The sequence below is a fragment of the Staurois parvus genome, unplaced genomic scaffold, assembly GCF_062004578.1.
Source record: "Staurois parvus isolate SC_StPar_1 unplaced genomic scaffold, SC_StPar_1.0 ptg000056l, whole genome shotgun sequence".
Taxonomy (NCBI): Eukaryota; Metazoa; Chordata; class Amphibia; order Anura; family Ranidae; genus Staurois; species Staurois parvus.
Genome location: NW_028317852.1, coordinates 14,323,116 through 14,337,874, shown reverse-complemented (window position 1 = coordinate 14,337,874; position 14,759 = coordinate 14,323,116). Strand labels below are relative to the sequence as shown.

General features: G+C 38.7%; 1 protein-coding gene across 3 annotated transcripts in view; it reads right to left on the bottom strand.

Moving 5' to 3' along the window:
• The window catches only part of CAMK1G (calcium/calmodulin dependent protein kinase IG), a 103,031-nt gene that overhangs the window by 56,659 nt on the left and 31,613 nt on the right, over positions 1-14,759 (bottom strand). The window contains exon 1 of one of the 3 annotated variants that reach the window (XM_089668343.1): positions 2,214-2,238. The exons of the other annotated variants lie outside the window; for them this stretch is intronic. The gene's annotated coding sequence lies outside the window, so the exon portion shown is untranslated. Of the gene's footprint in view, positions 1-2,213; positions 2,239-14,759 lie in introns of those variants that run through there. 3 annotated transcript variants of the gene reach the window in all.

Genomic DNA, 14,759 nt, shown 5'->3' with positions numbered 1-14,759 from the left:
AGAGTAGAAAATCTGGACCAGCTCTGCATAGAAACTGCATAGAAACCAGCTTCCTGATTATTTGTCAAAGCTTAATTGAACAAGCTGAAGTTAGAAGCTGATTGTCTACCATGCATAGCTGCACCAGATTTTGCACTTCCCAGCCCTAGAAAGTTGTCCCTTTTAGTAGTTAGACAAAAATATTTGATACACATACATAAATTATACATATAGGGAATTATATAAGAATAGTTAATAGATAAAAAGCTTTCTCAGTATATAACGTGTACATATAACAAATTCAAGGTATGTGTAATAAATCCAAAGTTTTAAAGTGAATCATAAAGGTAAGAAATACTTCTACTTAATATCTTTAGAATTTACTTTTAAACTGTAATTTATACCTTGAATCGTTATTGAAAGCCTATTTAATAACCCTGATAAAGGGAGGGCCCATGGAACCCCTGAAATTATTTTGTCTAGTTTATGAAATGCAATCACAAATGCAATTAATCTGCACACACTTTTCGATTGATGCTCTCTTCCTTATCCTTCTACCAAATTATTATAAGAACCTAGCTGAGACTTCAGTACAATAATGGCAACAATTCCCCCCAACCGCAACTCAAATAAAAAAAAGAGAACCACTGCTTCTCATTCTTATTATAGTTTATAAATCTATACATCAACAGAAAAGATCATTCACAACAATGGGAAACATTTGAAAAGTTCCTAAAAAAAAAGCAACAACTGCAACTTCAGTACATGATGCCAAGACTCCATTCTGTTAAAACTTTTTTTACAATACATAAGTGGTCTGTACACTAACAAATAATGTACTTAATACACCTGTACAATTGCTGCAGTTCTGGTTGTAAATGCCACGAAAAAAGACAACTACGTCACTTGCAGATTTCAGTCATGATTAACTGTTTTTCTAAAGATGTATTTAGAAGTCAACACTAGCATTGAGTAGTTATGAAGAACTCTTAAAACATATTTCAGCCTAAAAAATTTGCTAAACATGTATTTTCAGAAGAAAAATTATTTCTAGTGTTTAATCATCTTTGTAACAGTTAACTAAAGCTGTACGGTTGAATGCTTGATTATATTATGGATTGGTTAAGCTTGAAAAGACTTGGGCTCCTCAACAATGTTTTTACAAATTTGTCATAGTGATCAAATTCTTAAGCTCTCCAATTTTATCATGTATATAATATTGAATATTCTGTCTTGAAATGGTTGCAAAGGTTGTGGTTGAATAAAATGATGATGCATATGTTAACGCATGGTTATTTATAATTACCTTTCCCTGTTTGAAGTTTTAAACCATGCTGCCTTGTTTTTATAGGCAAAAAGTAAAATTTGTAGTAATGTGGCTTGCTTGTTTATGTTTTTTGATTCTGTTACTGAAAAACTGAATGAACAGATATTGTGAACAAAAGATTCCTTAACTTGAAACAATATTGGATGCGAGTGGAAGCATGTTATAGCGGAAAATAATGAAAAAGACGCATTCTTTTGCTGCCTTGCTTGCAGCTCCACCGGCTGAATAGGGTTGATTTACTAAAGGGTAGCGACTGTTTGGTTAGCAGATTGAATGTTCACTGTGCTTAGTGAATAATTTCCAAAAAAAACAGTTTTCATTTGTTCCTTTGCACATACCCAGTCATTCAAACTTATTGGTTACTATCATTCATCTAGCAAAGCCAACATACTGTTTTCTTAATGAACAATCTAGATTTCATAGTAAATCAACCATAGTTATCAAAGGAGGTCACTTCACTGGCAGGGGATGTAACAACGTATTCTCTTAAGGTTTCCTATTAAAACACTTGTGGAACAAGAAGATCAGCGATGTTAAAAGCACCCGCAGCAAAACCATGACTTTTTAAATTATTTTGCATTTGCCATGCCATGGATAAATATTCCTTTATCTACATATGTTCTATATTGCCTGTAAATGATATTGTACAATATTTCTATTTACTAATTAATACATAAAATTGGAATTTGATTTTACAGGCTAAGCCAGCTCCTCCTAATCAATTAGATTTTTTGGTGTGCTATGTACCAATATGCATTACTAAAGTTATCCTAAATGTATTTTTCAGTCATTGCTTAGTAATGGAGGTTGTTTACAGCCATCGGCAAGTAGTAGTGTTCTATACAAGTCTGATTTTCAAGCTAGTATGAATCATTATTTACTGCTGTAAGGTAATATGAATTCCTACCTGAAGTCCGGAGAGACAACCTGCTCCTGTGTGCCAGACTACCACCACAATAATGAACTAATCTTTCCTAAGATTTGCTAGAGGTGTAAAAGCAGGGAGTGTCTGGTCAGATTATGTGAAGGAGCAGGGACTAGGCAAGCACATGTGATCTTAAAACATAAAGCTGCTCACTTTAAATCTCCTTAGGTGTCCATTGTACTGTGAGGGAAGGAGAAGGTCAGTACATCTGACCGTCTTTGGTATGAGCTGCAAATATCAGAATGACATGTTCCCACAGTCCTCTGTGACAGTAATGCTTTCCTTTCCTGAAATCTCTGCTATGTACAGGCTGTCAGAATGCATAATAGTAACCTTTGTTTGTATTCATTCATGAGTTATTCATGTTGTCATAAGCAATGTATCTCATTTTTATGAAATTTTTCTGAAGAATTTTACTACATAGACATTGCATTTAATTTGTTATATCTCATTTGTGACTAAAGCTGGTTAGTGTCCCACATGTCCATACACACACGAATATATTAGGTGTTTTATTTCCTTTAGTATGCATACGTTTATTTAAACCCAAGTGCACAATGAGGTTTGAACCTGTGAAATAAAATAAGAAGTATCAAGTGAATAAATAAACTAGGGGTTAATTTACTAAAACAGGAGCGTGCAAAATCTGGTGTAGCTCTACATAGAAACCAATCAGCTTCCAGGTTTTTTTGTCAAAGCGTAATTGAACACGCTAATGTTAGAAGATGATTGGCTACCATACACAGCTGCACCAGATTTTGCACTGTCCAGTTTTAGTAAATCAACCCCTCAATGTCAATTAACAGCTGTTACATAATATAGCATGTGTATCTCTACACTCTCCTTTACCTATCTGTATTTGACATGCAAACATATCATATTGGTTATCGAGGGACTCATAAACCAGTAGACTGCATGTTAAATACGGTTTATGGTTTGACTCATTAGTTTCAGTAAGAAACAAAAATAGCATGCTTGCAAGCACAGAATTTCTCAGTGACCAGTAATTGCAGCTGTCAATTCACTAACTGCTTTTGTCAGCTGTGAACCACAAATGGCGGAAAGTGAAATTTTACAGCTTTTTGTAACGGTCCTTATGCATAATAATTGTCAACTTACAAGATTTCCAGCAATGCACTACAGAATGGAATGCCACGTGGGACTGTAAGCTTAAGTTTATTTATACCACCACTATCAATTGCTGCATACTTACATAGCTGCTTGGATTGAAAAAAGAAGCATATTCACCAAAAATCTAAGCTGTCATATACACCTGACATTTAGGTCCCCATAAAGTCAAAATAAAACCTGGGCAGCTGCGGACAGCTTTTCCTTATCAAGGGCAATATGCTTACTAGACCCCAAAATGGTGATTGATTCCCTGAATTATTACAGTATATATTACCATTCTATAACAAACTGTGTATGCCATAGTTGTTGGAAAACAACTTCTTAAAGTTCCTTCCTAAATTTACATTTTGAATTTGTCTATTGAAAATATTAGACCCAACTGGAGACTGCCCTCAAACAGGACTGCTGGAAAATTTGTGCTAATCAGTGTATTCTGGCAGTGTAGATGCCCAGCTGTCAGAATACAATAACACAGCAGGGAAGATTTCCCATCCACCTCAATTTTATGGATGGGCATTCTGTTCAGTAATTTTTGATCAGCCTGCTGGCTAAGAAAAATGAATAATGTATGGGCAGCTTAAATTTCACAGAGTAAAGTATTCATGAACACTTCCTATCTCTGTGTTGCTGGGTTGGAAACCACACAAAGAGAAAGTAGGAGAGAGAGTCTGGGACCACATGTCCTACTAGGGAGGAGCTGCTACTAATCCAGACCAGAAGCAGAGATTATTAGGTAAGTATTTCTATTTTTAATAGTTTAATATTATTACCCATAGCTTCTGCTTGTACATATGTATCTATTTAAAGATGTTGACAGAAATATATCTGTCCCCTTGTTTTTATCTTATATTCACTATACCAGATGGTTCAGTCTGTGACACAGTGTGCGTCCCTCTCCCTTTTGGTCTGGGATTCTATAGCTCTCTCTTTTTCTCTCATCCACTGCCTTTAATACGTTTCTTGTAAATTGCACCAAGGCAACTGCACATATAAGTATAACAGCAGACGAAATCTGTAAGTGTCTATGAACGGAAATAGAATAATTTAGCAACACCAAATTAATATGTTGCACCTTGTACACTTACACTACCTTTCCGATTAAAAAAAACAAAAACAAAAAGAATGCATAAGATAGGTGGGTTGGGTAAGAATCTGTCAGGTTTATACTGATGTTTTTGTCATCACTGATGTTTTTGTTCTCACTGAGAACAATCTTCTTGATCCTCTTCAGTCCAAATTTTGCCAACAACACTCCACAGAAACTGTTCTCCTTAGCCCCTTCCCGCCGGTGCCTCCCGGCCCTTTAAGAGTTTCAGACGCCGGGAGGCGGGGCAGGTGGGGCGTGGTTTAGGGATCATGTGACCGCCGTGACGCATCGTCACGGTGATCACATGATCGGGAAAGGTCCCGATCGAAAGAACGGACAGGGACCATTCTGTGAGTACCGCACATGTGTGCTGGGAGCACACAGGGTGCGTGCTCTCAGCACATATGTTCTTTCTTACATGAACGCAAATGTGCGGCCGCTCGGCGTCTAGGCCCAGACGCCGGGAGGCCGCACATTTGTGTGCAGCCGCCGTAAAGGGGTTAAACTTACAAATTGCCTACTAATGGCTAAAACCAATGGACACTATTCTGTACTCCTGGACCTATGGACCTTTGACACGGTGGACCACTCCCTCCTCCTCAAAAAATTCTACTCCTCTGGTCTTCGTGACTGTGCTTTTCGAAGGTTCTCATCCCACCTATCCCACTGCACCTTCAGTGTCTCTTATAATTCTACTTCCTCGTCTCCTCTTCCTTTCACAATAAATAAATCAACTATCAACCCGTCCCCGCAAGCCAAGGTTCTAGGTATAATCCTGGACTCTGAATTATCCTTTATGCCCCATATCCAAACACTGTCCAAAGATTGCCACCTCATCCTCTGCAACATCTCCAAGATTCGCCCCTTCCTAACTAATGACACCACAAAGCTTCAAGCTTCAAACTCCCTGGTCATCTCACGACTCGACTACTGCAACTCCCTCCTCACTGACTCACCTTATATAGGCTATCCCCCCTTCAGTCCATCATGAATGCTGCTGCCCGGCTCATCTATCTTACCAACCGTTCAGTGTCTGTCACCCCTCTCAGCCAATCCCTCCACAGGCTTCTGATTGCCAAACAAATTAAATTCAAGATACTTACAACAACTTAAAAAGCCATCAACAATTTGGCCTCCAGCTACATCACTAACCTAGTCTAAAAATACCAACCAAATTGTTCTTTTCATTCCTCCAAAGACCTTCTGCTCTTTAGCTCCCTTGTCACCTCCTCCCATGTTCGCCTCCAGGACTTCTCCTGAGCCTCTCCCATTCTCTGAAACTCCCTACCCCAATGTGTCTGACTACTGCCCCTACCTAACAACTGTAAATGTATCTTCTTAATCAGCCCATCCCCCACAGTTATCACCTCTTGTATCTCTTGTACCTCCCTCTTAGATTGTAAGCTCTAAGAAACAGGGGCCTCTGATTCCTCCTGTATCAAATTGTATTGTGATTGTACTGTCTGCCCTTATGTTGTAACGTGCTGCGTAAACTGTTGGCGCTATATAAATCCTGTATAATAATAATCACTAGGGAGATTGTTCTGGCTACTATGCTGCAAGTAAAGGAAAACAGTAGGCCCAGTAGGACCACAGCCATAAAAAAAATTATTGAAGGTTTAACTCTTCCTCAATCTACTAATTAAATGTTATTGTTTAATTTATGTAAGCACAATACATTTTAATAATTAACATACTGACTGGACCAAAGGTTCAGGAATGTAAATTAAGGGGAAGGTATGCATAATGCAAATATTTATTTGGCAGAGTTTTGTGTTCCAGCGTCATGATATACATATGGTCCAGAATATGCTCATACTGAGTATAGATAAAAATGGCTAGGCATATAGGGGGGTTAATTACTAAAACTGCATGGTGCAAAATCTGGTGCAGCTGTGCATAGAAACCAATCACCTTCCAGGTTTCATTGTCTAATTTGAAGTTAGAATCTGATTGGCTACCATGCACAGCTGCAGCAGATTCTGTTTTAGTAAATCAGTCCCATAGACAGATCCTTTGGTGCTGTTATATGTTTACTGTGGGAAGTTGTGCTCTGTTTGGGAATGTGCTCTATCATCCTACACAGGAGCATGTGTACGAAATCCAAAACTGCTCAACGGCCTTTCCCTGAGTCAGCCCAGTTAGCACAATTAGCTAATGTGCTTATTCTTGTGTACTCCAAATCATTGCCTGATTTTCCTGAAATCAGTCAGTTGATGGTTACCAAATGTCTATTGTCACCTTTAGCATAGTTTGTACATGGCCATTCATGACTTTCCTTTATATTTATACTTTATTAAAATTGAAATATTTAGTGTTGCCTCAGCGGATTATCTTAATGTGCAAAAAAGCAACTGTTAGATTGCAGGCGCCAAAACAATAGATTCAATTGGAATTAAACTATGTTGTGCTGCAGTAATGGTTCCATAAAATATGTGCTTGTACTGTTATTCTATTTCAATCTACATGTGAGTGCTGGAATTGATGGCTTAGTCTTCATTTTATGCTACTTAACCTTATCAACTCTATACACGTACGTACTGTCAAAGGAAGTAGCAAAGCAGCTTATATGAAGTCACAGTGATACTATTCAAGGCCTGTTCTTTGCTGACTCAGGAATGGCATTTCAATCTGACGCTTAGCCACGCACTGATGAAGAACAAGCTGAGTGAAAATGTTTTTTTTATTCTGAAAGGATGGTATACTGTGGTTGTGGTTAGTGGCATCTTCACTTTATTTATGAGTATATAGGATTTCACTGATCTAAACCCAAAATTGATTAAAATCCATTCTGGTACTGTATATGTAGGTACTTTGTTTAGATCCACATACAACTCCCGACAGAGACCTGTTTAAGGTGCAATGGTTGCAAATGTCAGCTGCGGGTGTTGTGCTTGCAAAAGTCCATCTCTTTCTTTCATCCTTGTGCATTAACCCCTTGGTAAAGCAAATCTTAATGCTTGAACACAATTTTGCAACTTTGAAGTGTATTAGTAAAACTGTACATATCGTCACAACTACTTTGTGTATCAAGGTGGATTGTAGCTTGTTTTTTTTCAGGACAAACTGGGCTTTCTTTCGGTGATAAATGGTATTGAATATCCCCGACTTTATTTTTAAATAATCAAAGAAAAACTGAAGCTAAATAGTTAAAAAATATATTTTTATAATTTAGCTGTATATTTCTTGCTATTACCATAACTTACCACAAAATTTCAGCTCAAAATACATTTTCCTGTTCCTAAAGATTGCAGTGATACCACATATGTGTATGTTAGTTGTTGTGTAGTAGGGCCCAGAAACAACAGTACACATTTTGCTTTTTTTATTATACCTAATACACACTGACATTAACTGACACTGATACTAATTAAAAAAAAATGTATATATATACTCCCAGACCCCAACCTATCACCATTACCTTGACCATTGACCTTTACCTTGACCCTAACGCTGACCCTGACACTAACCTAGATCAAACTTTGATCCAGAATATTTTATATATTTATATATATATATATATATATATATATATATACCTACCATATTTTTCGCTCCATATAACGCACTTTTTCCCCCCCAAAAAAGAGGGGAAAATGTCAGTGCATCTTATGGAGCGAATATAAAGCGGCCAGCCCGGTATTTCCACCGCCACCATGTCAGAATACTGGGCCAGCCGCTCAGCTGTTCTCTCCTGCAGGGCCTTATCTGTTCCTCGGTCCAGCGCAGTCTTCCAGCACCAGCTTCTTCCCGCGCCGGCATCTGTGACAGTCGGGTGCCCACTGCGCGAGCAGCGCTGCATTTTGTGAATGGTCCGGCATCTTCTGGCACACATGACAGGTCCCAGAAGACACCGGGCCATTCACAAAGTGCAGCTCTTCTCGCGCATGCGCAGTGGGCACCCGGCTGTCACAGCCGGGTGCCCACAGTAAAGGGAGGACAACTCCGCGGAAGTGGGAGCAGGTACCTGTCAAATTCAGATACCTGCTCCCCCTCCCTCCCTAACGGTCCACAGTCTCTGGTCATCCCCTGTACTGTCTGCAGTCTCTGGTCATCCCCTATACTGTCTGCAGTCTCTGGTCATCTCCTGTACTGTCTGCAGTCTCTGGTCATCTCCTGTACTGTCTGAAGTCTCTGGTCATCTTTTGTACTGTCTGCAGTCTCTGGTCATCTCCTGTACTGTCTGAAGTCTCTGGTCATCTCTTGTACTGTCTGCAGTCTCTGGTCATCTCCTGTACTGTGTCCGCAGTCTCTGGTCACTTCCTGTACTGTGTCCGCAGTCTCTGGTCATCTCCTGTACTGTGTCCGCAGTCTCTGGTCATCTCCTGTACTGTGTCCGCAGTCTCTGGTCACTTCCTGTACTGTGTCCGCAGTCTCTGGTCATCTCCTGTACTGCGTCTGCAGTTTCTGGTCATCTCCTGTACTGTGTCCGCAGTCTCTGGTCATCTCCTGTAGTATGTCCGCAGTCTCTGGTCATCTCCTGTACTGTGTCCGCAGTTTCTGGTCATCTCCTATAGTATGTCCGCAGTCTCTGGTCATCTCCTGTACTGTGTCCCCAGTCTCTGGTCATCTCCTGTACTGTGTCCGCAGTCTCTGGTCATCTCCTGTACTATGTCCGCAGTCTCTGGTCATCTCCTGTACTGTGTCCGCAGTCTCTGGTCATCTCCTGTACTGGGTCCGCAGTCTCTGGTCACTTCCTGTACTGTGTCTGCCCTCCATTGGTTCAGAATATTTTTTTTCTTGTTTTTCTCCTCTAAAACCTAGGTGCGTGTGAGTCTTATGGTCCTCATTGTTAGTACGAGTCCCAGGGCTCCTAGCACAAACACAGGTACGATATATGCAACCTCACAGAGAGAGACCCACTTTCACATGTATGTGTACAGGCAGCGTGAAGGGGTTAAAGGAGCATAATCAGTAAAACTTCAATAGCCAGTCCTAGCTCCACTCTAATTATGCATTTAAAAACACCGTCTCATAAAGCATATATCTATATTAGGTCCATGATCATATACATCTAAACAAAAAATAAAAAACTTTATATAATTTGTATGTCTCTAGATCTTATAAGGACCTATTCACTCATAGTATGGTGACTAGCATTTTTCCACACTGGAAGAACACCAGTCACCACTAGGGTACACAAAAACCAATTGTTTTCTATGTGCCCGATTTGCACTGCAACACAGCCTAGAAATGAGGTGCAGTGAGCTGTGATAATATGCAGACATGCTGCACTTTATCACTGCATACATGGAAGACATTGTACAGCAGTGCAATGCACCACGCTGTTGTACGGTAACATGAACTGTCAATCTGCGCATGTTACCTAAAGTTTAGGGAAAAAAAGGGAGTTTTGTGATGCGGCAAAACACACATCAAACTGCCCCCTGCCACAGGCTCACTGCAGTGCACGGAAAGCTGCCCCCACACTAAACCATTCTGATTTAGTGTGCTGGCAGTACGAACTGGCCCTACATTTTATTAAATCCTATGTTGATCATAGGATCATTAGGATTAATGCAAAAACACAAAATAATATAATAAAAGAAGAGAATAGGAAGAAAAAGAAGGAAGAAAAAATAGGGATAAGCAAACAAGAATAAATAGGGGATAAAAAGGAGGGAGGAAATAGAAGAGTTAGAAGGATGAGGAGGAGAGTAAGGGCTCATGTACACTACAGCTTACAAACTCACGTTTAGGAGATGTTCAGCGTTTTTTTCAGCAGCTCCTGAACTCACCCTAATGTTTTCCTATGTGTCCATATACACATCTTCGTTTACAGGCAGTTGAGTTTACAGTCATTTTTTGAATGCAACAAACTTGCATTCAGACGTAGATTTTATCAGCGTTTCAAACGCAAAACTCTTGTAAACACGGCAAATCGCGTTTAAAAGCGTTTGCGTTTGAATTTTTTTTTTAACTCTTCCAGTCCCCAATGCTGTCTAGAGCCTTTTACCATCATGAAAAATGCATGCAAAGAGTTTTCAAGGTGCTCAGATGGACAAAACACTTAACACAGGATGTTCCTACCAAGCTTGTCACACATTGTAATGACCAATTCACACCTCAGACCTCTCCCACCCTTGGAAAAAAAAGATATGTTAATGCACATTCACACCTCAAATTCTTCATGGAGCCCCCTGCCAGGTGACCTTAATGACTCACTCCAGCAGACACCTTCCCACCCTTGGAAACAAAAGAAATGTTAATGAGCAACTCACACCTAATTATCTCAACACCTACTGCTGTCTCTGCTTCTACTGTGTGTATTTCTCTGAAATAGTAATTAATTTATCACTTTTCAGTGCATTCTGGGCATTTGGCAGGTTCTCCTGTGCTTATCTTTAAAAAACGCTTCTAAACGCAAACACACATAAACGCGCATAAAAACGCATTATGCAGACATGGCTAAACAGACGTTTTTTAACGTACGTTTTCCAGCAGTCAGGAACAGATTGAGGAACAGATGAGTGGCTGTTTTTTTAAAAGTCAGCAGCTACAGTTTTTGTAGCTACTAACTTTTATTTTCTTACAGTGTGACTGGCACTCCGGTTTAAGAATATTGATCATATGAAGCCATTTATTATCAAATAGTTGTTTGGCTCCTTTTTAAATCAAAATGATAACAGAAATCACCCAAATGGCCATGATCAAAAGTTTGCTTACCCTGGACATGTTTAATAGCAAAATGTAAAAAATATTGTTTTGTTTTTTTTTAAATTGTCATTTTTTTTTGTTTATAGCGCAAAATTTTAAAAACGCAGAGGTGATCAAATACCACCAAAAGAAAGCTCTATTTGTGGGAAAAAAGGAACATGAATTTAATTTACATACAGTGTTGCATGACCGCGCAATTGTCATTTAAAATAACTCAGCACCGTAAATCACAACAAAAGGCCTGGTCAGGAAGGGGGGTAAATCCTCTGGAGGACAAGTGGTTAAACTGAATGGGTTGTTTAACAAGATAAGGGTTAACATATACTTTACCACCAGAGCATGCAGGCTGCTGCTTCATCTTTCACCTTGTATCATGAATGTATAAAGCTCCATTGCTAATGTACTAATTCATTTTTAATGACCACTTTGTTTACATAGCAACACATAAGCTGCTTTTATCATTTTCCAATTTATCAAGCCCAGTCTTGGCTAATTAAGCAATCCCCAGAATCTCTAGCAGAAACATTACTGTTCTGCAAATAGATCCCTGCACAGCCAGAAATTTGCCTCAGAAAAAACATGAGATACAGAGGAATCACATTAACATATTATTTTAATCACTCGGTTATTTCATTTGAGAATTATATAGCATTTTTTTATTACTTATTAGATATATTAATTATTCAGGGGCACAATATTAAAAAGTTACTAAGTTACAAATGCAAAGATGAACTAAAAGTCACTGAGATTTAGTAAAAATCTTTATTTCATTTTAAACATTAGTCATATAATATTTCATTTATTTATTGAACCTTGCAGACACCGTGGATATAAAATAAGGTATCATTAAAAGTCAATTCACATTTATCAGTTTAGATGCAGCATAATCAGCATTTTATGTACAAATCCTATTCTTTCCTATGGGGCTGCTGCACATCTATGTGCTGCAGTTTTGTGTGAAAGGCAAAGAAAAAGGGAAACTCTCTAAGCCATTTCACACCTACCTAAAGGTACCAGGGGCATTTCATGGGGCCCCCTACTGACACCGGGCCCTCGAGCAATGCCCGAGTGCTCCAATGGTTGGTCCGCCCCTGCTCCTAACCCTCTTGTATTGAACTGTATTGTTGCTGTATTGTCTCACATTATATTGTAAAGCGCTGAGCAAGCTGTTGGCGCTATATAAATCCTGTATAATAATAATAATAAAAAATTAAGCTTTGCAAATAAAACCTGGAAGTTGATTGATTTCTTTGCAGAAGTGAGCCTGATTTTACAGTCTCCAGCTTCAGTAAATAAACTCCAGTGTGTATCCAGCCTTAAACTTCCAAACAGACCATTTTTTTAAAGATTGGTTACATCCTCTGCCAGGCATTCACTGCTGGCTGTGTCTGTGTTGAGGCTATTTCCCTCATGCCCTGGTGACCACTAAGGCATTGTTATGAGCTGACCTTTTTTCCTCCCTGGATTACATTTTCCATATATCACTGTGAAGAGCCAATGGCCATACTCCTTATAAGGTCTTTGATATTAATGCATTATTTTGTGTTTCTATTATTTTACACATCCTTTGTATGTCATTATCATTGAGACCCTCTTTACAGTAAAAAGGTTGAGAATTGGGAAAACTGAATTCTTCTAAATTCTCTTTATAAATCATGGATCTGAAACTTGCTTCACTGTCGAGACTCTGCTTGATAATCAGTATGCCATTAAGATTATTTATTTTGGCCTAGGCCCCCTTTCAACTTTCCATGGTAACACCCAGAAAACTTGTCACAAAAATAAAAATGATAGTGCAAATGAAAAATATGTGTCACGGAAAGTATTGAGTTGCTTTTGTTTAAATGTTCTCTAAATTCTGTACCCATTCTATGGTTAAAAATGTGCCTAGGAAAAACTGAAGTGTTGATTTTATTTACTTTTTTGTGATTGGATAATGGAAAGATTGGGGCTGTGAAAAGGATGGTCAGCACTCATAAACTGTAGAAATGAAATAACTATTATTTTTTTACAAACATAAATGAAAGATTAGGTGATAATAGTATGGGAACAGGTGCCAACAGGAAAACCCAAAGCTTTTTTCAGCATTTTTTTTCAGACATTTTCTTTCGGTTGAGAATGGACACATCACTAGCAGGAAACAACTATGGTTAATAGACCTCCAAACATTGAATAAATAGATATTCATTAAATAATAGCACGGTTGTGTAAGGAGGACACAATGACAGGGGTTAAGTAAGAGAGCAACTTCAGGTGGTGGTATTGGTGAAGCTGGTGCAAGCTATGGACAAAGGAGTCTATTTATTTTTTAGGAAATACTGATAGTATAAGCTAATGATTAGGGATAATATTTGGGTTACATTCACATTTGACCCTAACACAGCTTATTTGACGTGCTGAAAGCACCAAATTAACTGGCCATATTTGAGAAATGTGCCCATTTTCATTCCTGGTTACTAGAATGTAAACAAAGCAGTTGGGGATAGAAGTAATATCAATGACCATATGGTCATAACTGTTGTTAGTCAATGACATCAACCAGGATCCCCAAGCCTGTGGTTTTTCATTTTAGCAGATGGGGATTCCGCCAAGTGAACTGATCAAATATGGCCAGTTTATTCTACACTGGGTATTTTGTTACTTAGTAGTGGTAATGTGGTGGGGAGGGATCATCACGCAGTGAGCTTTTGTGAAAGCAGGGAAACATTTTGGACAGCGGGTCATTCTGATTGATGATTGATCTACATTATCTGTCAACATGACTGATGATGAATTTACATTGGGGGGGACTATTTACATTTTGTTTGGTAATAAAGGACTTTCCTATAAGTTTGGGTGTCTTTAATCACCTTTCACTTATGGTAATGGATAAGGGGTGCTAATACCTCCTTGTACTTCCCTTGGGAGGGGGTGGATATCTGGGGTTCCTATTATAAAACAGTTTTCCACTTTCCTTAAGGCTCCCCTCCAGTTTTTCCATCACCTTTGAAACCTGCCTTTCAATGTTGAAAGGCATGATGCCGGATATGGCTCAGAAAACAGAGAGCTGCATTCTTGTTGCCTTCACTTTCCTGGCCACCCTGGATGCGTGCCTGGATAAAACTCTAGTTTCAATTTTGAGGGGAAGGGGCAAACTTATGCCATTTCTTCCCTTTTTTATCATCAATTTTAAAAGGACTACATCATTCTGTACCATAACATAACATGAATTTGGGGATTTTGAATGTTGCTCTTTAAGCTGCATGAAACAACATTCTCCCAGCTGAATGGCAATTTTTTTAAAAATTAGTGTTTGCATTTTCAACTTATAAATCATGGTCTGATTTCCTGCAACAGAGAACAAATTCCTTCTGATCTATTAAGATAAAAAGATATTTCCTGGATCAACCATCTACTGTGTTTTTTTTTCTTATACTAAATATTAACAGTCAGTTATATCTTGTGCACTTAGAAACACATACAGCTTTTATTTTTTAATTTATTTATTTTTGCAAGGTAATAATATCACTAGCAAATTATTTCTTGCAATATAATGTATTGCTCTATGATAACAGCAGATTGCGTTATATATCACGCATGACTGTACCAGACCCCGTTCCTCTTCTAATGTGTTTCACCCTTCCTCCACCTGGGAAGAACATTATACAACCATG